Below are 27,954 nucleotides of genomic sequence, written 5' to 3'. Positions count from 1 at the left end.
CAGCCACATTTTCCACAATTATTCCATCAAAAATCACGAAAAATATTCCACAATTTACCGCCCCTAAAATACTCCACATAATACAATAAAGGTAGAACAATCAACATTAATAATAATCGATCGATTTCACGTAGGCGCACAAAACAATAACAAAGAAATAAGATACTTTAAGAAACAATTTCGTTCCTATTTAATAACAAACTCAGCATGAGACTTTCTCTTCGTCGTTCATTAATTGACTCTAAGTTTCCCTCAAAAAAAAAGAGCAGCAACCGGATGGGAAATATTTTCTTAGAGGAAATTTGAACGAAACCAGAATGAATATTGGAAAATCGAAAAAAGAAGTAAGTCTTACGAAAGTTTTCTTCTTTGTTGGATGCTGCTGTGATAAAGGAAATTGTTTTCTTTACTTAAAGTTTATTTTGAAAGATATTTTCAGTTGAAAGTTTGTGAAAAAAAGTCTTTAAAAATCTGAAAAGCACTTCCTTATTTAATGGGAAAATGTGGAATAAATTACGTATTTTTATATAGTTGATTGAGGAAGTTTGGACTGAAATTTGAAATGTGGTGAAGTATAAGTTGGAGTTTTAGTATTTAGGGAATGAGAAGGGTCAATTACTTATCAAGTTAAGTTGCTTATCATAGGTTTAATATAGAAAATGTGTTCTGGATCCGATTGAAGGTTGTTCACACATTCAGGAAAGCTTAAAATTGGCATTTTGACGCATTTTTCTCTAAAAGACTTCATAGAGAGTTTGCTGGATTTCATCATCGCCCTAGTGGACAAAAATACGTTAGAACTAGTCATCAACTGGACATTAACTTGACATCAACTAGTTATAACGTATTTTTGTTCACTCAGAACGAATGAAACTTAAATCTCTAATTTAATACAATGCTGTGCAATTAAATATGGATTTTAAGAAGCAATTAAAAATTGACCAATCTATATTGGAGACCAGACGTCTAGCAGCCCCATTTACTTCTCATTAATAATTACAACCTTTTATACAATTTAGCCTACATTCTCCATATCTATCACTTACTTCAGTCACCTACATTCCTTAAAAATATTTAATTCACATTTTAAATACTTAAACAAGTCGATTAGTTCAATAAATAAATCACGATGCAAACTACAATCTCTAGATCGTAAAGCATCCATCATTCAACATTCATTAAGCATTTTCCACAAAATTGCAAATTTAAAATCAATCTGTTGGAATTGAGTTTATGCAGCATCTATTTTCTAGTAATACTTCAATATTGATTCGCAATTTAAATCCTCATTGATGATCTTACTAGTACTTAAAAACATTGGAAAAATCTCTCAATCTGAACTGAAGCATCACAATCACTTTAACTTGCTCATAAATTCTTCATAAAAAATTCACTAATGCTTTTGCATGCATACATCATCTGTGTGTGTATAAGGATTTCTTTATGCAACAGAAAAAATCATGTCATGCACATAGAAGTGAATGAGAGACAGATGAAAAATCGATAAGCATTTGCTGATGTTTAAAAAGCTAAAAGAGCACCTATCAGCACAAAAAATTCTTACGCTCCCTTTTTTATGCTGTATAGATCTTTCATTCTCCCTCATTCGATATTGATGAAAATCCATCGCGAGATAACAGCATTTTACGGTACTTTATTTGCCTTTTTATTTCAGTCTCACAGACTCATGTTATGCTCTTTTTGAGAAACATCTCTAACTGCTCTCATCTGACGATGATGATGATTTTCGAGTCATAATAATTTTTTTAAGCTTGATTTAGCATCAATGATGTGCTGAATTTTATTTGTTGGATGCTTTTCTTCTCACTTACTTTAGTGCTGCTTTTCGGAGCTGTGCTTACAATTTTAACGAGGCGGAATAGATTTGGATATAAAATTTATTCGTTATGCTCGATTTTTATTGTCTTCTTCATGAATGAATTGAATGTTTTTGGAAAATTTTGGATTTGGGGGAGATTGCTTGGAGGTTAGTGGGGATTGTGGACTTTGGTTCAAGTTCTGAAGGTTAAGACTTGATTACCTTAGGGATTTATTGTGTAGAATTGTAATATATTGACCAGTAAAGTGCTTATACGCTTTGGGTGCTTATTAAATCATGGGAAGGACTCTCTGACTGCTCATTGAATGCTTATCATTAAGTGTGTGTCCTAATTGTTGATTCTATTGATGTAATTCCCTCAAAAATGACTAAAAGACACCAAAAATGACACAAAAAGTAGAAAATCTTAAGAAAATTTCAAAAATTGTCTGGAAATGTATGCCTGTATGTCTCAAATTTCTCCAATTTGATAAACAGTAATTGAAAACTTTCCAAAAACAAAATTCTCTTCCAAAAAAACTACCCAACTTGTTGCTCACCACACAACTTTTTCTTTTATTCCGTGACAAACACAAAATTTGTTCCTCTGACCGAAATTCAATTCCGTTATTATATTCGCATGCATACACAATAACATAAAGTAGGGCAATGGACCATAAAAACAATTCTGTATGACACATAAATAATCATAATCAATGAAAAACTGCTGCCTTGCATGTCTCCAGACATCTTATAATTTCATGTACATTGAATGATCATAACTACAACTCAATTGCCCATTTAATGAGTTCTTGTGAGAGCAAAAACAAAAAAAGGTTTACAATGTAATGGAATGGGTGCTATTTATGTTAATCGAGACCAAAAATTTTATGTCCTTTACCACAGAAGAGAACATGCTGCATGCAAAAATGTGTAATATTTTTATCCGACGAAAATGAAGGGGTTCTTGGCCTCGCTGAGAAAATACAAAGCATTGCATGATTTCAAGACTTTACATTTTTTCACGTGCGTGATTGAATTTAGTCTAAAAATATGCGGAAATCATTTCGTTTTTGATTATAATTAAAGTAATTAATTATAAGCAACTTAGGAAATTAATTTATTTTCTTCTCAGTGGTCATTACATCTTCATACTTTTCTTCCACACTCGTTCATTTCCTTATGTCACTATCAATCATATTAGTTATGTGCGGTACTGCCATGTTATTTATTATTATTATTATTGTTGATATTATTAATATTATTTGGAAGTAGTGTTTTGTATACATAATTATTGTGATTTGTTTGGGTTGAGTGTTTGTTTTGAGAAGTTTTTGGGTTTTTGAGCCGTTTTTAGTGAATTTTGGGGATTTGAAAGGAACAGGAATTTTTGAGGATGTGATAGAAACAAGAGCGTATTTAGTTTTAAAGATTTTCACTCTTTTATGCTCTAAAGATGCTTTAACAATCAATTTAGCCAGTTCTCTCTCATTTACCGATGATCAAAACCAATATTGACTGCCTATAAATCGCATTACATCAAATTGTCGAAAAGCCTAGCATGAAGCTGCTATTCTACCGAATTCAGGCTATTCCAGTGGCATATCCGCCTCAAATCGATGTTGTTCACCTCTATACCATTCAAACCAAGAACACTCATAATCATTTGATCATAACGTATCCATCATGCTAGTTCTGTTGTATTTCCAATTCAAAAGCACACAACACGACAAAAACCTTTTGCTCGCACTGCTTGAGGATATTAACAATTACTTGATGATGATAATTTTGACATTTAATTAAAGCAATCATTTCCCAGAATAGTGATTGAACAGATGTGATAAACAAACAGTGAATATTATTATAATTTCAAATAGAATATAAGGTAGACATGGATGACATGAATGGGTGATTTAATTAATATTTTGGGTTGTAAAGAACTTCAAATTATGTCAAAGGAAAGATAAAATTTTGTTTGTGAATTTTATCGACCCATTTATTATCACATTTAGCTCAAAACTACACAAAAATAACTCCAAAAACTTTTTAACAACATTTTCTATAACAATAGCAAACATAATTCAGAACATCCCTTGCTGATTTAATTTAATCCAATTCCTTTATTCCTTTATTTAAAAAAGGATGCATTTAGCTTGCTTAAATTTTTAATTTTAATTAAATTTCTTTCTCGGATTAAGCGCAAGAATTTTAAATAAGCACAAAAATGTGTTAGTTATTTTAATTTTGAAATGAGCAGGAAACTTTATACTAAGATGAAGATGATGAGGATGATGATGTGAAGTGAAAAAATAAACAAAGCGAGAAAAATGATTTCTTTTTTGTGTTTAAACGGAAATTTTGGGGATGTTGAGGGGAATTAGGTGCAGTTTGGGTTGGTGATATATTAAATTTAAATGTGTTTGGCAATTTAAGGTTTTTTATTAATTTTAAAAACAGAAAATGAAAAATTAAAATTGATTTAAAAATTTGTAATAAATTTGAAATTTGTTTGGATTTCAAAATTCTTTAAAATTCGAAATTCATAGAAGTTTATGAAAATTTAGAATATTTGGAAAATTTAGAAAATTCAACAAATTTCAAACATTTGGAAATTCACGAAACTTTCAAGAATTTATTTAAATTTAAAAAATCCATTAAAATTTGAAAAATTTATTAAAATTCGAATTCAAATACGAATCAAAATTTCAAGCAATTCTCAAAATCTCAAATACCTCCAAAAATGCGCCCAAATCACAAAATACCACTCAATCTTCTATTGACATCACTCTTACGCTTCACCATCCTTTTTTTTCCCTACGCCCCATCATTTTCTGTTGAAAAACATTCATTAAAATTCAATTTCCATTTCAATTAAATTTTATCTAAATTTTCCCAGGTTTCAGTTCTTTCTTCTGTTCTTCAAAAAAATGTTAACGATAAGCAACAGAATATAAAATATCTAGAAAACAGATAAGAAAAACTTTAAAAAGCCATGAGAAGATGAAGCAAAAAAAAAAAAAAGAAATTATTTCTTCTGTTCTAAAATACGACGAAAAGTTTTTTGTCTCTCTATGTGTATATATACATTTCTGAAATTATGTTAATACCAAGTTTGGTTTGGTTTTCTTTTCAAGATAATTAAATTTTCTGAAAATAATTCCGTAAAAGGGAGGAGACGCAAAGGCAAAATGAGAGAAAAATCTTAAACTTTTCTTTCTTTTTCATAGTCAGCAAAAAAAGCATTTGAAGGCTCTAAGTATACGATATGTATCATTTTCATTCAACTTCGCATCTAATCCTCCCCGTAGGGATTAAATTCGAACTCGATGGAATTTTTTCTGGTACGAAATTTTATTGATTCTGTATGTGCGTTTTTATTTCTCTCATAGCTGAGCAAAGCTACCATTTTCGATATCAGATTGCTTGTCTAATCATCCAAAAAATTGTAAGACGAAGCTATCGTCTTGGATGATAATGACGATGAAGTAACTAGAAACTGGAAATTGTACCGCAGTAATTCCATTTTACAACAAAATATATATAATGAAATGAGACCCACACATTATCATGTATGCTGTGCATACCTTAATTATAAGCTGATAATGAGGGTATTAAGAATTTATGTGGATATTCTCAGAGCTTAATGGATTTTGTGATTCTTCTTATAGTAAGGAATGAATGACAATGTTGCTGATTTTTTGGTTTTTCTTGGTGGAGCTTTTGCTAATTTTTCAAATTGAGAATTTGTCGAACAATTTCAAAGGCTAGCTAGCCAGACAATATATAGCTAAGGGGTGGGGGATGGATGATGAGTCTGGACCTAAATGGAAAGTGCATGCAGAAATCTGCTAGATTTAACAATTGATTAACACTTTTTAAGAATGATTGCATCCTCATGAGCCTCCGAGGACTACCTGAGTCTAGTTTAAAGCCAGATTTAATCGAATCTGGCATGAGTCTGGCCTGAGTCTAGCCTGAGGTCGATTTTAATAGAATCTAACTCTAACTCGGTGTGGATCTGGTCTAAAGACGGTTCTTATCAATTCTGGTTCGAGGCAAGAGTCAAAATAGTTCAAACTTCGACTTTCCGTCATTTCTGCCACGAATTTTCAAATTTTCATACGCCATTTGACCTCAAGCAGCCCCAAAACACACGCCATTCAGTCTCCCATCTAAAACAGTCTAAATATAAACTGAAAAAGACAAATGACAACATGTCCTTATGCACGAGATGAAAAACATGGCTACAGATAAGATCGTAATGCGGTTGAACTAAAAAAACTAAATTTTTTACGATTTCACAACAGGTGATTAATTATATATAATTACGAATGTGTATACGTAATTGCTATGTCTCATTTCCTGACTATGTCGTTGCTTATACATAAATCGTATGTGGTGGGGACTTTTTTGTCATGAAATTTAATTTTGGGATACATGACTTGATGGATTTAAATTAGTTTTGTTCGTGAAAAATTTTGTGAATTTTTTAAATTATAGGAAAATTGTTAACGACCTTTGATAAGGCTTAAATTATTTGCGCGGTTCATTTTCAATAAAATTGATGAAAATATTGCTCATAAAGGATATTAAGTATCTCCAAAATTAATGAAAACCCACTTAATATTCAAAATTGATTTAAAATTTTCAATCGAATATTAATTAGCTAATTAATCAATATTGAATAGAATTGTTTACTAATTAATTAGACTAAATTTTATTATACAGAAGCCTCAAAATTTTGATGAGAATGAGGGATGTTCTTTGTTTATTTAATAATCGATCGATATTATTTGAACTGTGTAAGCAAATTTTTTTATTGTATTCAAATTTTCATAATTAGTGTGCTATGTACTGATTAGGTTAGAGAAGCTACAAATTGTTCTTTTTGTTGCTACTTGGTTTAGAGGTGTTTTGGATTTATTTGGGAATTTTCAGAGTTGTTTAGTCATTTAGTGACATTTTTGTGATGGTCCCTGGCAGACAATGAGCATACTTACCTCAATGAAGGATCAAGTTGATCCATATGAATGAGACTAATAAGAAAGAAACTCAGCTTCAAAATCTGCTTCTACGTCTCATACATGAACTTATCAATACTTGCTCACGACTTTTTCTCATCACTTTTTATCAAAAGTCCCTCATCAATTCCATTTCCTCAAATGACTAGCATCTACAAGAGCATCATTAGACTCCACAGATACATTAACAATCCCACTTACACTTCCATCCATCAATTCCTTTCAAGAAAAAACTTTCCCATTTCTTTTCAATATTGTTATTGTCACGTTTATCACTTCACACATTTATAAATGTGAAAAAAAGACTCAAAGTTGAGAGCAGAAAAGAAGTGATACGAAAAATTTCCTTCTCTTTTTCACGAAAATTGAAAAACTTTTTTTTTTCTTCATGTCAAAATTTTTCTCCTATTTTTTTTTGTACGTTTCCGTTCACTTTTCTATCGTCTGATAAGCCACGAAATGATTTAACTTATAGCTACATATATTCCCTACTCAGGAGAGGGGGTGAATTCAAAGGTGAGGTAACGGAGTTGGTGGAATTTTGGGAAGGTTTGGATGAATGGATGAATGTTAATGCAAATGAGGAAAGGATGGTAAAAAGGGGGTTGTAAGGAGTCAATGGATAGCAAAATATGTGAAATTTTATTGAATTTGACAATTTTAAAGACATTTTGATGTCACTAAGCCTGAAATTTAAAGTTAATCGACACTTTCTTATGAATATCACTATAATATACATCAAGACGCTTAATAGGTACATTTAGACATCATTTTGGGGCACTTAGGTACGAATATGTAGAACAACTTGTATTAGTAGCTTCAAATACGACCTAATCCCCCAAAAACTCCAATCCCTCACTCATTCAGACCCCTATAACCTTAAAAAATCCACTTCCATACCTTACATCCAAACATATCCCTCCTGACTTCCATCTTTTCTCCCATTCCAATTACGGATAATCGAAATCCTTGAAAATATTACGACAATTTTACTCTATAGCACTTTAACTTTCCTTTCAATATCGAAATCGATAGAATAAAAATAAAAATTGGAGAGAGAAACTTTTTTTTTCTCCTTTTTTTTTTTGCACCGTACATTCATGATTGTAACAAGCAATTCCTTTCCTTCATATACTTATATTGATTTGCCATTTGAATTTCTGTTAAAAACTTTTTTTTCCTTTTTTTCATATCGAATAATGATTGAAGCCCAAAAAGTGGGTCAGATATAAGTCGAAAGAATATTAAAGAAATGTTTTTTCTTTTTTTTTTCGCTTGAGGTGGCAGAAAATGTGCTTTTTTTGTACTTAAGCAGCTTTAATCCAGTTTTAATGTTGATGGTTATATGAAAATGAGAATGAAATGTCAGCAAAAAAAAATTGTTGATTTTTTGTATCAACATAAGTAATGAAATTTGTGTCACAGAAGTGGAGCAGATAAGGGGGGATGTTTTGAGATTGGGAAGTCAATAAGGGATTAAAGAAGATTGGAAGGTAAGGCAGAATTGTGAAAATATTGAATTAAAAATGGGGAGTTGAATTGGAATAGGATTGGCAGGAAATGTGATACTAATGTGGAAAAGTTCAGCAAATTTGAAGCTCTGACGTCAATTTTTAAAGTAACTGGATCTGCAATTTTGAAGCTCTAATTAGCATTGACATTTGGAAGCTGATTCCAATCTCTATGCTACATTGTGGACTATTGAATGAAAATACTCAAGAAGTCCATTAAATGCTGCAAATTCCTATCAATCTCATTCATTTCATTTAGTCTATAAAATTCAATATCTTTTCATTCTCAATAACTCACAAAATAACAACATTCATCTCCAAAATTTAAATATAATTGATACACAAAAATAATTGTCCTTATTACGCAATAATGTTGTCAATCTGATTCTGATTCTCAATATTTATTGATTATATTTATATTTAGAAAAAAGGCAAAAGCAGAATATTTCGATCGACTTACCTTCTTGGAAATACAGAAATATCATTTAATTGTACTAGGTAGATATTTTTTTCTGAGGTAGATGTTGTCAATTTCTTGAAAATTTCTTCTTGACCGAGCTGGGTTGCTGGACACTAACGTGTACACATTATCGGTTGTAAATGTGATTTTGGTATAAATATAGCTGTGACGTAGTTACTACCTTGGAAATGGTAGGCTTAGTTGGATGTTCATTGGTGACGTGAGCATTTCTGACCTTAGGTGACCTATCTACATCGATGGCTGTTCATGGCCTCTCTTAGGTAGCGTCTGAAGCAGGCTCTATCCCTGGTTACCTTCTTCCTTACTTTCTGAAACCTTTTCTTTTCCCAAAAATTTATTCTCACCTCAATTCCTCTTGCCATTCTTCTCTGTTTCCACAATTCCATCAATGTATGAACTTGAATGTACAACGAGAAAGAAATAACGAATTGTATGGAGGTAGCACAAGAAAAGGAACCCAAGATGCTTCCGTGAGATTACAGCAACGAGAGCTATTAGTACAGCCATTTGTTTGAGTTCTTTTTCCTCTTTTTTTCTTCAAGATATATATTTAGATGTGTATGTAATAATATGAAAAGAAATAAAGAAGGAAGAGTAGTTAAGGAAGTTAAAGTGGCATAAAAATATAAGAAAGGAGAGAGAAAAAAAAAAATTTATTTCACCTCCTACGTTTAGATGTGATGTTCGTATGCATGAATATATACATTTAATGGCCAGGTGAAGGAACATTGAGGTGTTTTTGTATTGCACTTCGAGTAAGGATGTTTCTGGTTTAGTTGAGAAGTTGGGACTTAGATTTTGGTCTATTGTTATAAGAGGTTCAATATGGGGTGCTTTGGATGAATACCCAGGCGAAGCTGTTGCGCTCTTTGCATGATGATTCAATATTACATCCAAAATAATCAGTTAGGAACACTCATAAGGGCAGACAAGATAGTATGCTTTGGTATACAGGTTGCCCACCACTGTTTTAGACTGGCAAGCACAAATGACAGCCAGATGAACAGACAAAGAAGCAGTCAAAATTAACGAAACCAAAATTCAACATAAGTTTCAATCTCAAAACATAAGACGCTCCCAAAAATACCCCACAAAATACATAATCCCATCTCCATACAAAATACACAATAGAATTGATACATTTCCTCCCCCTGACTTAATACACCAACATTAAAAGCAGTAAATTATTAAACACTTTATTTCGCTTTTGTGTGTTCATTGTCAGTCGCCTCCCGAACGTTATGGTGTTTGTTATCACTATGAAAGGGAAAGACTATGCGAAGCGTGTATAAATTTTAGCAAATTAATACAACCGAGACTTATAAATTAGCATAAAATACTGTAAAGAAGTAGCAATAGCAGAAAAATGGCAAACATAAGAAGTTTGGTAGAAATAAAAGGGATAATTTCTTTATCGGACCGAAACAAGGAAGAATTTTCTTATTTTTCTCACAGCGAGTAAGTCGAAAAAAGGGGAAAAAAATAACAATTAGCATAATATGACAATAAATTGAAGCATTTGATTGTATTAATAATTTTGCAATAAATTCGATTTCCGTATCTCTCTTTTTTGTCTTAATTTATTGTTCTTCGACTCGGTGCGGGAGTGTCTGTAATAAGAAATTTATACATGCCATTTGGTTATCTTAATTTTTCCGCTTTTTTTGCAGTTTCTAGGGATGGTGTATGTGGGGGTCTGCAAGCATTTTTAATTGCTTTGTGCAAAAACTAGCTGGCAATTAAATTCTTTTTATTTCCATAACAAGCTCTTCTCGTTTGCATCCAATTTTTTTTAATTTTATGTTTTTTTGCATAAATTTATTGCTTTCTTTTCACATTTGCCAGTACATAATTTCTAAAATATACTCGTTTTTAATGATATGGCAATTTTATGGAAAAAATCATTTTAAAGATTTTTAGATTTTCTCATTCATGAAATACCGAAATGAATTGGTCTTGTGGCTTAAATTTCTGATGGGTTGAAGCACATATGTATGATGGTATTTTGAAAAATTTTCTTTAAATTCTTGTAATGTTAAAGGGAGTAAATGGGAATTTTTGGGATGTAAATTGTTTTATTAGCTGCAATATGTTTAATTTTAAAGTTCTGGGAGTTAAATTGAGCTTGAAAAATCAAAATGGTCATCAAAAGTATCAATTAAAGGGATTACAATAAGAAGACTTAAAAGTGGTATAATTTTTGTGCACAAATTACATTTTATAGCATTTTATCAATTAAAACTTATTCCTATAATGAAACCATACAAAACTCAAATCATCCAGCAATCAAATTTCAATTGAATCAAATCATAAAAAACCTTTCAAGTTTTATTTTATTTTAATTTCAATCAATTTTCAATATAATAAATTGACAATATTTGACAAAGGTTTTATTAAATTGAAGGGTGTCAGGTAGTCACTTCAGTTGCTATGGTCACAATTTTATATTTTTACTTGACATGTCAATCACAATAAAATCATTGACAACAAAGGAAAAAAAAAACATTTTACGAAATAGAAAATTTATTGACCCTCCATTTTGTTAAGGCTTACTTAGAAACCATCATGTATGATTTAGATCATAAATATACATGTGCGTATATTGCATCATTAATATTGAATCTTTATTTATAATTTAATAATTTCATTTTATTGATTTGATTATAAAAGATTCATGTTCAAACATATAGACATATAATTTTCTCAATATTGTGTGATATATCATTCTACATCATTACAAGAGAAAATCGATTCAAGCACGAGTGCCTCTTAATCAATAATAAATATTAAATATAAAAAATAATAATAAGAAGAAGAAGCGAGAAGGAAAGGTTATTGATGCTGTAAATATTTAATATTTATTTTCAGCGAACAAAAAAATAATAATATATATGTGCGTAATCTCAAATGATAAATCTAATTTCAATCCATGCGGTAGAAATTCAATGGAACTGGATAAGGAATAGAAAGTAATGGATATATAGAGAATTATGACGCATTTTGATATGTGTACAATGAGTTTGATGTAGATATGAGTTAAACCAGAGCAAGATTGAGTCCAGACAGTATTGGGTCTATATGCTGGCAATCATGAATGAATCTAGATCATGTCACTGACCCGTTAAACCGCATCGTGTTCGGGAGGGTACGTGTACGTTGCTTTATTGCCGGTAATAAGAGAATCTGTCCTTGTGGCACCATTAAGACTGATTTTGACCCATTTTTTTACGGTTAACCGGATTATGCTGCTCAGATTAGACTAATTCCTACTTGCAATAGATTGATAGAAGACTATAGGAGTTGTTCAGTGACAACAAGCCCTTTTCAAACCCCAATTGACTCGAAATTGTCAAAAATCAACCCAATCCGTGATCATAGACAAAATGTCCCCAAAACTCTTAACACAAACTCCTCAAAAAAATCCACTCCAAAATAAAAATGGAGCAGCAAAAGCTTCAAAGTCTCCTTCTCATGTGTTATATCATGAAATCCAATAACGAAAATCAAATAAAACTCAAAATACATCAATCAAATTACCGATAAAAGTATGACGATGGCAAGAAAAATTGTACCTATAATCAATCATAACATGTGACAGTCATAATATATAAGCGACTCTTAATAATCATTCCTTCAACTCATACTTAATTTTCATCTCTAATTCACATATTTTTTCATTCCTGCACTCATATAATATTGGTTCTGATAATGATGAAGCATAAAGTTGTTATTTAATATAAAAGTATTGCTTTTGCTACTTCTGCTCACTAATAAATGAAATTAAACTTTTATTTTTCTTCTTCTATTGCTTCTGTTATTGCTACTGCTTGCTTTCTTATGCCATATTTCCGCTTTTCTTCTTGCTATATCAGAAACAGAAAATTAGAAGCTTTTAATGATGACGAGAAGAAATGATGCCCAGTTGGAAAAAGAAATGGTTCTTTCTATTTAGTTGATGGGGAATTTAATTGAATTTGATGATTTGAGTCATGGCTCTATGCGGGCCACTTAGTGATGCTATCCAAATACAGTACAAGACATTACAGGGAAAATATGATGGGTTCTTAGGGTATTAGATTGGGTGAAGTGATACATAACACTAGGAGATACCTTAGTAGGACTTTGGAAGTCCGTATTCCAATAGCTAGACTCCGGACTAAAGTGAAAGCATCTCTAAATTGTAGTCATGTTGTCTATTTATCTAAGATATGCTTAAACGCTTAAAATCACAAACTTCGACTGCTCCTAAGAGTGTATTAGGTTGCATCAATCCTCAAATGATCCACAAACGAATTATCAGCCATAGATACAACATAAAAGAAGCTTGAAACCTGTCCAAATCATAATATTGTCACTGTGCCGACCATAGACTATAATCTTAATCTCTGCACCATCCAGCACACTTAAAACATATCAATCTGACTAAATAATTACTCCAAACCATCATTAATTCATCTTGTTTCAACAAAGTTCCAAAATACCGTTCCTTAATTAAGCCTCCTTTCATCAATCAACTCAAATCAAAACTTAATAGAATAACAAGAAGTATTACTTTACCAAAGTACTCGTAAATTCACCTAATTAAGAAGTTTTACGATTCTGTACAAGTCCACAAATAGAAGTATACCTGTAAGCTCACAAACTGGGTAGAAAGCACATAAATAAGTGAACGAAAAAAAAAATAGAAGCAAAACGGAGTGATGGAATTAAGACCTTATACACATTAAAAAAATATCACATAAAAATTAGAGCGGTAAAGTGCTGCAAGAGAGTAAATTAAAATGAAGAACTTGAACCTCCTGGAAAAAATAAAATATATAAAAAATAATGAATCCTGTCTCGGTTGTTCATTATGTCGTATGTCTGCGACACGAACAATTAAGATTGTTTATACTTCTCAAAATTCTCATAATTTTTTTTTTTCGTACGTAAAACTTTTTAATGGAGCAGAAAATATTGTTGAAATGAAAGTTTATTTTTTTTTCGTCATACTCAAGCATATATACTTTGGGAGCACTTCAAATGTGTCATTTCTATACTTATAATTACATCCAAGTTTCCTTCTTTTTCCTTCTTATTTTAAAAATCATCATCATCGTCAGCATCATTGTCATGATACTCAATTTTAATTTTGTTGTTTTTAGTTTCATGACAAAAAAAAAGGGAATTAAATAAAATTGCAATGCAGAAGCTTTCAGCTCATTTGCTACTTCAATTTTAATTACTGCCATTCTCACAACTACAAATTGAGTGAAATGAGTTTTAATACAATGTGGATGTAAATATTTTTCTAATCTAAATTATTCTGAAGATTCTGCTTTGAGTGGCTGCAGTTTGTCTTGGGAATAGTAACTGCAGATGCCAATTAAGGGATTATTGGTTGTTTTCTTAACTGACAATGAGTATACTCACTTGAATGTGCGTCGGTATGAGTTTAATATACTTGGACATACTTCTAGTTATGCAATTTAGTGTACAATCCTAAGAAAAATAAGCAACCGACTCAAAAAGGCATATTTTAGGTTATGTCGATCATCTAGTCCCAGATTTTATTAGATCAGACAATAAACCATTAAATAAGTCTCATAAATTCAGGATTCTCTCCAAAACTTAGCTCTAAAAATTGCTTACTTACGTTACTGATCGTACAGATCAATTGCGATCCATAACATCCCTTTCACGCTTCCTAAATCTGGCTCTACCGCTAGCTTACGTCTCCTAATTACCGAAATCCTTTTCAACACTGTTTCTAATGATTCATAAGTTCTTACAAAATATGCGCCATATCCAAATATAACCCAAAAATTCCATCAAGATTTTGTCTCTCCTTTTTATGTTTTTGATGCTCTTTCACATCATTTTAAATGCACTTCAATGAACTTTTTCTGTGTTCTGTTTTCTATTTATGCACATATAAAACTGAAAAGGATGAGAAATTTGCATAAGACAGAGTTTAGAATTTCACATTCTCATGAGAAACTTGAAATGAGCTTCGAAGTTGTTGCATTTTTATAAGTTTAATGCATTCATGTAAAATACATTCATAACAGAACAATCAATTAAGTATGTTGAATATTGCCATTTATGGAAATGATGCTTGTAGGAATTTCAGTTAACTGAGTGGATAAAATTGGAAATATGTTTGAAAGTTTTCGAATATATTGTTAAATTGAATGTGTTGTGTGGGAATGTTTTGCTATTATTTTCAGTTAACAGCTAAAGTTTGTTGATCTTGAGGCATATGGAATTGGAATTTTAAGTATTTTAGTTCAAAGACATTGAAGTTGTGAGGAAAGAAAGTTGATCAGCTTGTTATGAAGGAACTGTCACTGATTCTGAAGTGTATTTCCTCCACAAACGTAATCGATAGATCCAACTTCACTTGCAATCTAATATCTTAAACATAAACATTTATCAAAGATTCAGTTCCTCATGCAAGCTAAAGAAAATGCAAGAAATTCTATCATTTCAACATCAAAGACAAACGCAAAGCCACGACATGATGATAAAGTTTCTGTCTTTATTGCAGCACTTCCATTTTCAATTTAAATGTAAAAACAATTTTCATCCATACTAAAGTAATAAATTCACTTCTTTTCCTTTGTTTACTTATTTGCTCTCTTCAAAGTGCATCATATAGATGTGGTTGTTGTGGGATGAGTGGAAAGTTGAGAGTAATTAAGTGGTGGTTTTTAAAGATAAAGGACACGGAAACGTCAAGATGGGAGTTGAAGGTTGAAAATGCAAAATTTTCAGATTTTTAGTTTAAAAAAATCCATGAATAAACTCAAAAGTTCATTAATTCAAAAGACTTAATATGAGCATATATCTGTGTATAGAACACAACAACGATGTAGATGAAGAAAAACTTTTATTTTTTCCCATCAAACTGTTTCAGCAGTGCTCTTGTTGGAGTAAGCAAGTCCTTTGATCACTTGACGTTTATTATTGACATAAGAAAGTTTTTATATTAAGATGAATGAAAAATAAAGGAATAAAGTGAGGTTTTTCGCCCATATAAAGTTATATCCAATACAATCTTGTGTTGTTTACATTAGCAAACATTTTTAATCTATTTTGTATTTTTATATTGAGTTTTTACAACTTTTCTTATCTTGAAGATTGGCTATATAAAGAAATGCTTAATAGTCATTAAGGAAATGTAATGAAATAAGATTAATCATTGAGATTGCAACTTAAATCATCACCCGAAATGCACAACGTAATCGCTATGACACCGCTATATTGCCGTATTAACGGAAAGATGCCCCTAACAGCAAAAAAGACCATTTTAAAATATTCTTTCAGTAAAATAAAAGCATGCTCTCTACCAGTTAGTCTCCAAAGTTGTCTTTGCCTACTGCAGCGACCGTATCTCGAGTTTGACTCGATTTTTGAATTGAAAAGACATCCTGAGTCGACTTGAATTCAAATAAGAAATCAAGTGGACTGCGAGTCCTGGCGGCGACTTATCTCGACCAATTATTATGGTAAAAATTGTAGTTCAACACATTATACCGCTAGAGTCAGCCATATATCGCAAAATGAAGCACTTTAAAATTTAAAGACCCTAAAGAATGCCCTAATCTGACTATATTATTCTCAAATCCCATCTTTCTAAGATAATAGCTTAATATTGACACATCTAATTAAAAATCACAGCAACTCTAAACTAACAACTACATCCCTGCTTCTAAAAATCCCTCCTAGCTCCAAACTAGAAAATGAGATTCTCATCCACAAAAAATTTTTCAGTCTCTACAAAATATGCTGACATGTAACAAAGTTAGCAAAAATCTACATTCCAGGTACCTTTTCTAAATTGATGAGTATATTTTGTTAATTAGTTATGCAGATGACAAGTAGTTTTAATTAAAATTGTAACTTAGATACGCTTTGCATAAGCTCATATGAAGGTAAAAGACTAAAGTTATTTTTTGTGTTTGATAATCAGCTTTTCTCATCTATCAGCAACGAAAAGGAAGAAGAAAATTTTCGTGAATTAAACTAAAACTTTCTGCATAAATAAGGTCTATCCTGATTCTATTTTTTTTTGTGGGTGAGAACGGTCTGGGTGTGAATTAAAAATTTTAATAAACTCCGTCAGATAAAAAAAAAATGTGAACAGAAACTTCTTCATTTGATGCCATGAATAAACATAATAAATATTCATGTGCATGCATGTAGATGGATAGAAGAAAATTTCTCAATATGTATGGTTATACAAAATATTAGAAAGTGATGCATGCTTTTAAGCTCAGTCATAAAAAAAAAAGTTATACATGGTGGGGTATCAAAAATTTCAAACAACTATGAAATTAATGCTTATGAGTTCATGGAATAGTTTGTTTGATATCATTGGTATACAAAAGGTTTTTTTAAATCACATACACATTAATGTATGCAGACACAGATGCAAAATTTCATATCCAATAAAAATACATAATAAATTTGATCATTTCATGTGTATGTGAATGTCAAATGTTGCTTTTATATGCTTAGATGAGTGGGATAGCATGTGCAAGGTTCACACAAAAGAATAAGTTTTGAGAAAATGATTGTAATATAGATGAATTTTTATTACAATTTTATCAAACGATGAGAAATTTCTGAATAAATTTTTGTAGATAAAATTCATGATTTTTTTTGGGAGAAATTCAGGGGAAAACTTATTGAAATTCAATATATTGATTCCTAACTCTGCTATTTTTTAGAGGGAAAAATATCATCAAATTATACTCATGAAGGATTCTCATAAACAACCATTTTTATGGTATTTTAGGCAGTGCCTACTTTTTGCCACAATGCGTTGTGAAGCTTGAATTCAATTAAATCATTGTTATTGCTTTTGAGAACTTATCCTACATTGGGAGTAAGGATAAAGGTCAATTTAAACAGGAAAAAAATTCTGAGCGACACAACTTGGACAGAATTGAAGCAGACTCCACCGTTGAGCTTTCAAGGCTGCTCCAAAGCTCTTTAAGTAACACCAAACGAAGCCATATATAATTAACAGGATACCAAACGGAGGCGTCTTTTATTTAGTGCTAAGGAGTCGACTTCGGACTCTGCCTTTAAAGGAGCTCTTTTCATTTGCGTCACTCTTATCAGAAACATTTCTCTTTTTGTTGCTTCTCACTGACATTTAAAATTTAAAAGAAAAATACACGTTTCACAACTAATTTGTCTTTTCCATTGTAACACACTCACGTCATTACTAATGATGTAATTCAATAAAGTTCATTTACAAAATTTACAATTTAAATTGAATTCAACAGACAATTTATTCAAGAATGAAGACAAAACAAAGCATGTCTACATAATTTACATTTACGAAAGTTTTTCTTGATATAAAATCACAACTTGATATAAAATCACAACTAGTTCATTGAATATTTTTTGGGTGTCGAGGGTAAACGGTCGGTTGCTTTAGGTTGTTGGGACCAATTTGGCTGAGATAGGCTTGCTGTTTCGTTCTGTTAATTCATTATTCTATCCAAAAGGCTTTATTGTCACTTTCACGACGATTGCAGCTAGTGGACAGCTTGTGTGCTTGCTAGAGTACAGCTAGTGCTTATGTAGGATGCTATCTGGTGTCTTAATACAGTTAGAATGACTCTGCATCCCATTTCCCTTCATATCCATTAAAAAAACTTTAAAAATTTCCATCAACTTTAAAAATAAAGAAAAAAATTCAAGCTAGAAAAGTTTCTGTTCAATTCAATTTTAATGTAACCTTGTTTAACCTCATTTTGCTCTCTTTTGTTCGATGAACATCTTTATCATCATCCTTACTCCCCACATCTCAATATTCACACCATCCTTTCAACCCCCAAAACTTTTATTTTATTTTATATATTTTTATATCCTTCTCGTTTCTCTTACTTGAATCAATTTACATAAAATTTACACACATTTCTCATAGAACAGACAACACCAAGAACAACAATATCAAGATGATGTGCTATTTGATATCTCATTCAAAATATTTATTTCTTATTGAATTTTAAGTGTGAGGTTTTTCTCATTTTTTCTTTACGGTCTACATCTGGATCTGTCTGAAATTTGAGGGTAAAGTGGTCAGCACTCAAAGGCAATCATATTTCTATTACGTAACAGCTTTTTGTCTTTAAAGAGGATGAATTGATGTTGATTTAGCATCGATTAGTTTTCAATATCTTTGCTATTGTTGATGATGGAGGGGATGTGGAATTGATGAAAGAAATTTTTTTTTTTGGTATATTTTTGTTGAAGGACTGGATAAAAACAATATTGAATCTTTTCGTTTAGTATAATGCCGGAGGGCTGGTGTGTGATGGGAATTAGATGATGTGTGTAGATGGAATGGATCGTTTCATTATCTTAGTGATTTTATTCATGCTAGTTGGATATTTAAGTGTGGATTTTGAATTGTGAGTATTTGGATCGAAAACTACTCATTATAAAGTCTAATTGATTGATTTGAGTGAGGGCTTACAAGTCTGAGTTGGACTAGAAGTACAAACATCCAAAAAATGACTTCATTAATCCACTCTTACTAGTTAAATCCCTTAATGTCAAGCAAAAATACCCAAAAACAACTAAAACTAATTTTTCCCACAACAATTCCATCTAAATCTTCAAAAATTAAGTCATAAACCCCAGCCTGAACCCATTATCATATTTCTACAAAATAAAACTTAAGCATTCTCTTGCCCACACCTAAACTCAACCATCTCAATTCACAGAACACAAAAAAGAATTCATTTCAACTGTAAAAATTGTCCCTTAAAACAAATAAACTATCACATATTGCTCTGATGATACCGACAACAGTAGAAACGACAGCACAGAACAAAAAAAAAAGTGTTAAAACTTCACAAATTGTTTCAATTCTCATTTGAGATTCTTAAATATTCACAATAATGTTCACACAGATAGACATCGGACATTCCAAAGCAAAACAGAAAAAAATAAATTTCATTCTCATTTACAATTTTCCATCTTTATCAACTACCATAAAAAGACAGCTCGTAGTCACATACATGTTTATGCATTCTATTATTGCAGTGTAAAGAAAGCAAAGAATTTTTCATTAAAAATCCTCAGCTCATTTTGTCGTGGATGTAAGGATGAAATGAACAAATAAAAAAAAAAGTTTTTTCTGCTGTTTGTGGTGAGATAGTTATCGAGAATTAATTGTAGGCAAAACTTTGAGCATTGTTACATGATAATGAAAAGCATGTGTTGATGTAGTTACTGAATTGCAACTTATTTGTAATGCTGTGATGTAAAAAGAGGATGTAAATGACATGGAAAAAAAGTTTCTTTTTTGTTCTTGAATTTTTCGACATGAATTTTGCAATTTGCTTTACATTTACTGTAAGTTGGTGCAATTGTTGGTATTACTGGCTTGATATTGTAATGTCGTGAGCATCGTGTGACTCTTTGTGAAGATTGTGAGACCTGTCTTTGAGGGAAATCGAATCCACGTTGTATCATTCAAAAGAGTGATACAAATATTCGGTCCTTTGCCTAATCACTTGGCCACAGAAGTCAGTAGGGATCGATACCCAAGATCCTACTCTTCTTAGGCACCACAGGTACATAAGCTTGCTCATTTCCCTAATTACACTCATATTATCTCAATTGAGTATCCTCAGATAATTGTCTTATACAAATGTAATCCAAATAACATCCAAATCCTGTATCTACGGTTTGAATATTCTTATCAGCTTCCTCCTCCCCTTAACCATCACTCACATATTCTCCTACAATTCTTTTACTTAGTTTTCGTTTTGTGGGAGTTACTTACATTACAGCATTTCCTTACTTATTGCTTTTCTTTCATTATTTTATTTTCCACTTTTTTCGAATTGTCTAAATATATACTGATATGCTTGCATGGACATGACTGTAAAGAAGAACTTTTTTCTTCTTCATTTGACTCTCTATTCCACCTTCTTTCTCAATTCCCCTAGCCCCAAATTGGTTTTCTTTCTTATGCAATAATTTTTTTTCTTTCTTTTCTTTTTTCTTATCGAACGGAATGAGAAACTCACTTAACCCCTTAATTTATCGGATAAACAGAGAACCGAGAAGACTTTAAATGAACATAGTTCTATCTGATAATCAAACTTTTTGATCTCAATTCAATAGGATCGATGATATGAGATGTAGGAGTTCTCTATGGATGGATTACTCGTGTTATATATATATTCATCCTATTCTTTTACTTTTTCTTTATGTTCAATGGATGTAGATTAGTCATATAGTTCTTTTTATCGGGATGATTGTGTTGTGAAGGGAGACTTTTTTTGCATATTTGACTTTTTTGTTGATAGGGAAAGCATCCTTCAATAACGGATAGAGCTAATTTTGGGTGATTTATTGATGATATTTTAAAGCGATGATTTAAATTTGACACAATTTTGAAGCAGTGACTTGAAATTCACTTAATTTTGGTTCAATACTAAAGCGTTGATTTAATTTTGCCTTAAAATTGAAGTGACGATTCAATATTGAATCAAATTTAGAGCATCAACTCAATATTGAGTACAATTGACAGCAACGACTTAATATTGATTAAATTTTAAAGCGCCGATTCAATCTTGAATCAGCATTAGGAAATAAGTTGATTTTTATTCAATTTTAAGACAATAGCTTAATCTTAGGTCAAAAACTCACAATCAGTTAATCCAACAATATCACTTCATGCTTAACATCCATTCAAACCTAGTAAGCAACTCACACATTTTTATTAAACCACAATTCCAAACCCAATCGCTCTCATTCTCATGCATAAATTTCTCCTTATCCTTTATCATTCAAGAAGCATTACAAAAATGAATATATGAATGTATGAGCATATCACATAGATCCATGTATGTATAAAATGTATTACGTAAAAAACATTGAGTAAAAGTAGAATAAGAAAGAAATTGTTAAGTGGAAACCGATAATAATAATAATAATAATAGAAGTGAGAGGAAGGGCACATAAGAAGAAAAATGGTTAACTCGTGCAAAAGCATACTCGATAGTATCTTAATGATAATGCATGCCATTTTTTTTCGATTCATTTTCACGCCAAGGCAATGGATAGCACAAAAAAAGTGTAAAAATAAAATTGCTGGCACAAAAAAAAAGAGATATAGAATGTGCTGGACAAGCTAGTGCCATGCAATTTTATACATGAAACATACTCAATTGCCCCAGAGGAGTTAAATTGGAATTGACTGATTTCGAATCGTTTGTAAAATGAATGAGGTTATATACATGTGTATAGGACCGATGAGTCTGATCTATGAAAAATTTCATTCAATTTCGAAGTCTTTTTATTCTTCTTTCTTTCGATCTTCTATTCATTTTACAAATGTGCCAACATTTACAACAACGACCCTGCATGAGAATGGTAATGGAAACAAGTGGTGATGGTGTTTAGTGACTGTTGGATAGTCGAGCCGTTGTATGTAGGAATTGAAGTTTATTAAGTTGGAATTTGGTGGGAAATTGACTTTTAACTTCAATATTGGCTCAGTCGATGCTGTAGGATTGACTTGAAATTAAGCATTTGCTCCAGCATTGATTCTTTAATCAGTCGTGACTTCAACTTTGATTCTGCATTAAGTTAATGATTAAATATAGACTCAATAATCAGTCGTCGATTTAGTTTTGGATCAATATTAAGTTATTGCTTCAATATTGAGTCAAGACTTCAATTTTGACCCTTTATTGAGTCGTGGCTTCAATATAGGCTCTTTATTGAGTCGTGGCTTTAATATATGCTTTTAATTGAGTCGTTGCTTTGAGTTATTGAATTTTATTGAGTCGACGCTACAATATAGACTCAATATTAAGTCAAAGCTTCAAAATTAATTCAATAATTAAGTGTTGCTTTAAGTTTAACTCAATATTAAGGAACAGCTTGAAGCTCAGTCTCAAATCATCCAATCTCCTTCACGGTGTGAACATAAATGCAAAACTAAAAGTATCTCCGGCATATATTTTTATTTTCTATGGCAATGGTGATTGGAATAAAAGTTTTTTTCTTTCCTCTCTTTTCATTTCTTTATCGATTTCGTGCTGAGGACATTTATATCACATCAGGAAATTGCCCCATTCTGTGTGTGTATATGCTTTCCTATTCCCTTATTTTTCAATTCCTTCTTGCTCCTTCATTCTTATTATTTCGAGTTCCAATTGTAAGAGCGGTTGGTGCTTTGTAACTCCTAATAAACTAGCTATGCATGCATGAATGTTTATGGATATACATGAGAAATTGTCTATCATGCAAAATAAATTTATTTGTCACATAGTTTACGATAGTGTGGTTCTATTGTCTTTGAAGATAAGAGGGAATTTTGAGGTGGGAGGAATTAAATGAAAAAGTTTTGGAAAGTTTGAGAAAAAAAAATGGGGAAGATAAGTAATTGGGAAGTTTTAGTAAGGAGCATGTGGGGGAGATAAGGAAGTGGCACCTGCATACAAGGTTTTTGAAGCTTCTGGGTCAGTTTGGGTAGTGTTAGGGTTTATATTGGATTTGTTTAAGAGAAATCTAACTTAATATTGAAGATTATGACTAGGGACGGATCGAAAATTACGTAACACTTAAGAAAAATGAGGAGAAGGTCAATTTGGTTCATGACATCAGGTTTGTTACAAAACGATACGCTAGGGATAGGTATGCCGGTCTATAAGCACCATTTTTCGAGTTCCTTAATTTCCAAACGTTCCTAAAGCTTTGAACCCAAATTTGACATTGGCATGCACAAGGCATAACTCATTCAATTTAACCTTAATCATATTGAAAACTGCCATGAACAACCTTTAAATTCCGCATCTTTAAAGTTAATCTTAGTTGAAAAATGAACACATAACCTCAAATATGTTCACAAAAAAACAGTAAAACCGTTAAAAAATAAATTTCAAGAGTGAGAATTAAAGGAGTGAGATATTGTGATAAATTTATTGCTTTTCGTTGTTCAAATTCATTTACGGTAATAAGGGAAGTGAAGCGAATGAGTATATGTGTGAAAAATAAAGGTTTTTTGCCTCAAAGCGCTCACGGGAATCACATTGAAAATCTTGGTATTTATACTCCTTTTTTTCTCTCTCTCCCTTTTGCATTTCCGCCTCCGATTTTCTCGATTAAAATACTTCACGCTCTAGTTCAGTCGAGAAATACACAAAAAAACAAAAGAAGACGAAGGGAAAAATTTATTTTTCTACTTTAAAATTTACTACGTATGTATTGGAAATGGAAGAAAATGTTTTTGTTAAGTGTGAAGCTAATGATCACTAGGGAATAAGTAATTGCTGTATTGCAGAAAATAAAAATCGAGAATGTTGAGCGTCAATTTGCTATATAAATTATTGTCAAACTAAAATAAATAGAGGATGGAAGGATCCAATGAGGGTGTACTGTGTACTTTCAATGGGAATTAGCATTTTTTTAAATAAAAAGTTTTTTTGATCTAGTTTATTGGAGTGTGTTTTGAGAGCATTAATGAATGTTGATTTAAGTATGTCTGACTGCTGACTAGTGAACGTTGCTGAGATTTTCATGATTTTCATGATTTTCATGACTTTAAGTCTTAAATAATATATTTAAAATATTTAAAAATTAAAAAATTAACGAACTTTAATTAAAATTTAGGAAATTTATGAACTTATTTAGTATATCTAGAAGTTTCAAAATATTAAAAATTTTAAAAATTATTAAACAATTTTAACATTTTATTTTAAAATATTTTTACAAATTCAAATTAAAAAATGCCTTAATTTCCTTTAAAAATCGAAAAAACCACCAATTTCAAAAAATATGCGCCTTATCCCCAACTAACCTCACCATCACAACTTCCATAATCTCCAACAGCAGCACTCGAGAACTGTATTTTTTATTTATATTTTATAATAACTCTGTTTGTCCTGGGGTATTGAGACTTTACATTTTAAAAGCATCAATTAGGGTAATTAGGTATTTAAAATTTCAAAAGTTTTTCACAGTTAAATGATAAATTCGAGTGAACTGAATGAAAAATAGAGAGTTCTTTGAATAATTCTAGTTAATTGGAAAACCATTGAAGTAAACCATTAAAGTAATCACTGAGTGGGTGACAAGTAATGTTTAAAATTGCTACAATTAGTGAAATTTTGAAGTCTTTTGAGGTTAATATTGAGTGATGGTTGAGAAAGTTTGAATATTAAATAAAGATTAAAATTTGGGATTTTTAAAAATTGATTTTGAAGCTTAAAATGTTGAGAATTTTGAAAAATATTCAAAAATTGCTGCAGTTTAGCTTAATTTATTCATCCTTTTTGTGGATTTAGAACTGATTTTGGTGATCCAAACGTTATCAACCTTACCACAAGTTACCAACTGAGCAATTAAATATCTACAGCTTCTCTAACATTTCCAACTCTTAAAGACATTCCAGACATCCACACAACTTCCCCTCAAATTCCCCAACTAATCTTTAATTCCCTTCATTCCTCACACTTGTAACTGTAATCTATACAATACGTAATCAATTACTTTCAGATTTTCAATTTTCATTTACAAAAGTCCACCACAATTGAGAGAAATTCTCTCAACCGTAAACGATATGTCAGTAACCACAAAAGGATTGATTGACTTCTGAGAAATTAATTTAAAATTCAATTTCTGAATTTTAGTTTTTGTTATATGAAAATTGAGTAATTTTGTACAATCAAGGATATAATTTACAATATAGTTGAATCGTAGTGTTTATGTATTCTAATTAGACTCGATTGAAATATGATTGATTGCGTACTTGATGCACTTGAATGAGGTATTATACCTTAGAAAAGATTGATTGTTAAGGGAAAAATTGAAATAATGACCGCAGACTGTGGGTTAGGCTAGCTTGATTGAATTTATAAAAGGGCTTTTGTTATGCAAAATATGTAGAATGAGATTGTTTAAGGATGGATTAAAGGATATGAATTATGGCTTTGATTGTATAAAAGGTTGGAGTAAGAAGTGTGCAATTAGGTGAATATTTTGTAAAGAAATGCTTGAAATAAAGAAATTTTGAAAATTAAAATTTTGAATTTTATTTAAAATTCATTCAATAAGCCTTCATACTTCCACTCCACTACCCCCTGCTCCATCACCCCATTAAAATCTTATTATCGAATTTTAATGAGAAAAGTACCCCAGACTTCAATAACACAACATTGTTTTCTGCCAGAAAGAACATAAATAGCATTATAGTAATTAAAATTTTATATACATTATGTAATTCTTAAGTGTATTGAATTTTCATGTTTAAAAAAATCTACTTAATAACAAAATAATGAAAAATAAATTGAAAAACTAATTATAAATGATTGACATTTTTGATACACCAACCCCTCTTAATAAGTAATGATGTTGAAATCAGCACAAAATTGTAAATGGGAAATGTACATTGTTCCTTATCCACGCAGACAAAAAAACAACAGGGAAGAGGGAAAATGGAATTAAAAATAAAAAGAGGAAAATTCGTTTTAAAATAATAATTTAGAAAATCAAAGAGGAAAATTCCTTACGGGTGGAATTGAAATAAAAAGATTGAAAGATAAATTCCCATTAACTATTATAGCATGATGTGTACTTTCTGTTTCTGTTGCAGTATGAGAATGTTCATGGCATGAAAATGCCGACATTACCACACAGAATATAACTTATTTCATTTAGGAAAATAAGGAGTACATATGTTATTACAGGGGTGGTTTTACTGTGGCTCTATGACTGTCTAGACTCGACTAGACTCGAGCTAGACTCGAGCTAGACTCGAGCTAGACTCGAGCTAGACTTGAGCTAGATTCGAGCTAGATTCGAGCTAGACTCGAGCTAGACTCGAGCTAGACTCGAGCTAGACTCGAGCTAGACTCGAGCTAGACTCGAGCTAGACTCGAGCTAGACTCGAGCTAGACTCGAGCTAGACTCGAGCTAGACTCGAGCTAGACTCGACTAGAATCGAGCTAGACTCGACTATACTCGAGCTAGACTCAACTAGACTCGAGCTAAAATCGATTAGATTCGAGCTAGACTCGACTAGATTCGAGCTAGACTCGAGCTAGACTCGACTAGACTGAATTGACTCGAGTCCATCTCTGCAAAAAGCCCATTTAAAGCAATATTAAAGAGCAGTAAAGTTATGGGGAGATTTGTGTGCATACACAATCAAAAGCTGTAATCAGAAGGTAGCAAAAACAGAAACTTTGTGTCTCATTTTCACCTGAGTATGAATGAAAGAAAACTGAAAAAGGGAATAAAAGAAAATATTTGTGTAGCATGCAAATGTTATAGCTTTATTATATACGTCACTAACACAATTCACCCACAGAATATTGAGAGATTTGCATACAATTGTGAAAATTGTACAATTGTAGCTTGATGGTCGTGCATGCTACTGACAGAATTACTTTGTTAATGGCAAGTAAATGAAATGTTGGAATGGCACAAAAAAAATGTGGAATCAAAATGTTAATTAATTCACTAAAAAACACATAGCAAATGAATTATTTATGTACATACATATATGAATTGTGTTGGGTATGATTGCTAATGTTGGAACTGGAAATTGCAACAATTTGATTGCAATCATATGACTCTGTGGTATTTATAACTGCTACTCATACGTATTCTACCTTTATTGCGTCATCAAGTGCCGCTAACGTGACTTTATTTCCGTTTACGTTTTTTTTTTTTTTTGTATTTTTTAAGTCTTTTTATAGAACAATGAAAATAATATTCTTTTTTTGATGCTGATTTATTTCAAGCATTTGGCATAAAAATAACGTAAACATTTCTTTTTTTGGATTTTTTTCAGCGAAGTGACATTTTTATTAATGAACATTATTGTGAATCAGGACTGTATTGAAGGATTTTTGTCGGTCTTCTGTTGAACAAATGGTAAGTAATGCAAGATTCTTTATTTATTTATAGACATTTAGATTGAATTTCAAGAGAAAATGTTGTAAACATTAAGGATGATTGGAAAGGTTGATAAGGGTACTTGCAAATAAATGTAAAAATAAATAAAATAGCTAAATATACTTTAATCTTAAGAAGCTATAAAAGCGCAAGACATAGTAAATCCACTATTATAGTTTATTACTCCGTCCTTAATCC

At 31.2% G+C, this 27,954-nt stretch overlaps 1 protein-coding gene across 3 annotated transcripts in view; it reads left to right on the top strand.

The window, feature by feature from the left end:
* LOC139094911 (teneurin-a-like) overlaps positions 1-27,954 on the top strand; it is a 246,051-nt gene that overhangs the window by 20,932 nt on the left and 197,165 nt on the right. For all 3 annotated transcript variants that reach the window (XM_070646145.1, XM_070646144.1, XM_070646146.1), the window contains exon 3: positions 27,653-27,735. The gene's annotated coding sequence lies outside the window, so the exon portion shown is untranslated. The remainder of the gene's footprint in view (positions 1-27,652; positions 27,736-27,954) is intronic.

The sequence above is a fragment of the Chironomus tepperi genome, unplaced genomic scaffold, assembly GCF_022539635.2.
Source record: "Chironomus tepperi strain 1889 unplaced genomic scaffold, CSIRO-AGI_Ctep_v1 contig_359, whole genome shotgun sequence".
Lineage (NCBI taxonomy): Eukaryota > Metazoa > Arthropoda > Insecta > Diptera > Chironomidae > Chironomus > Chironomus tepperi.
Note: the sequence above shows the minus strand (reverse complement) of the source record. Positions and strands in the feature narration are given on the sequence as shown.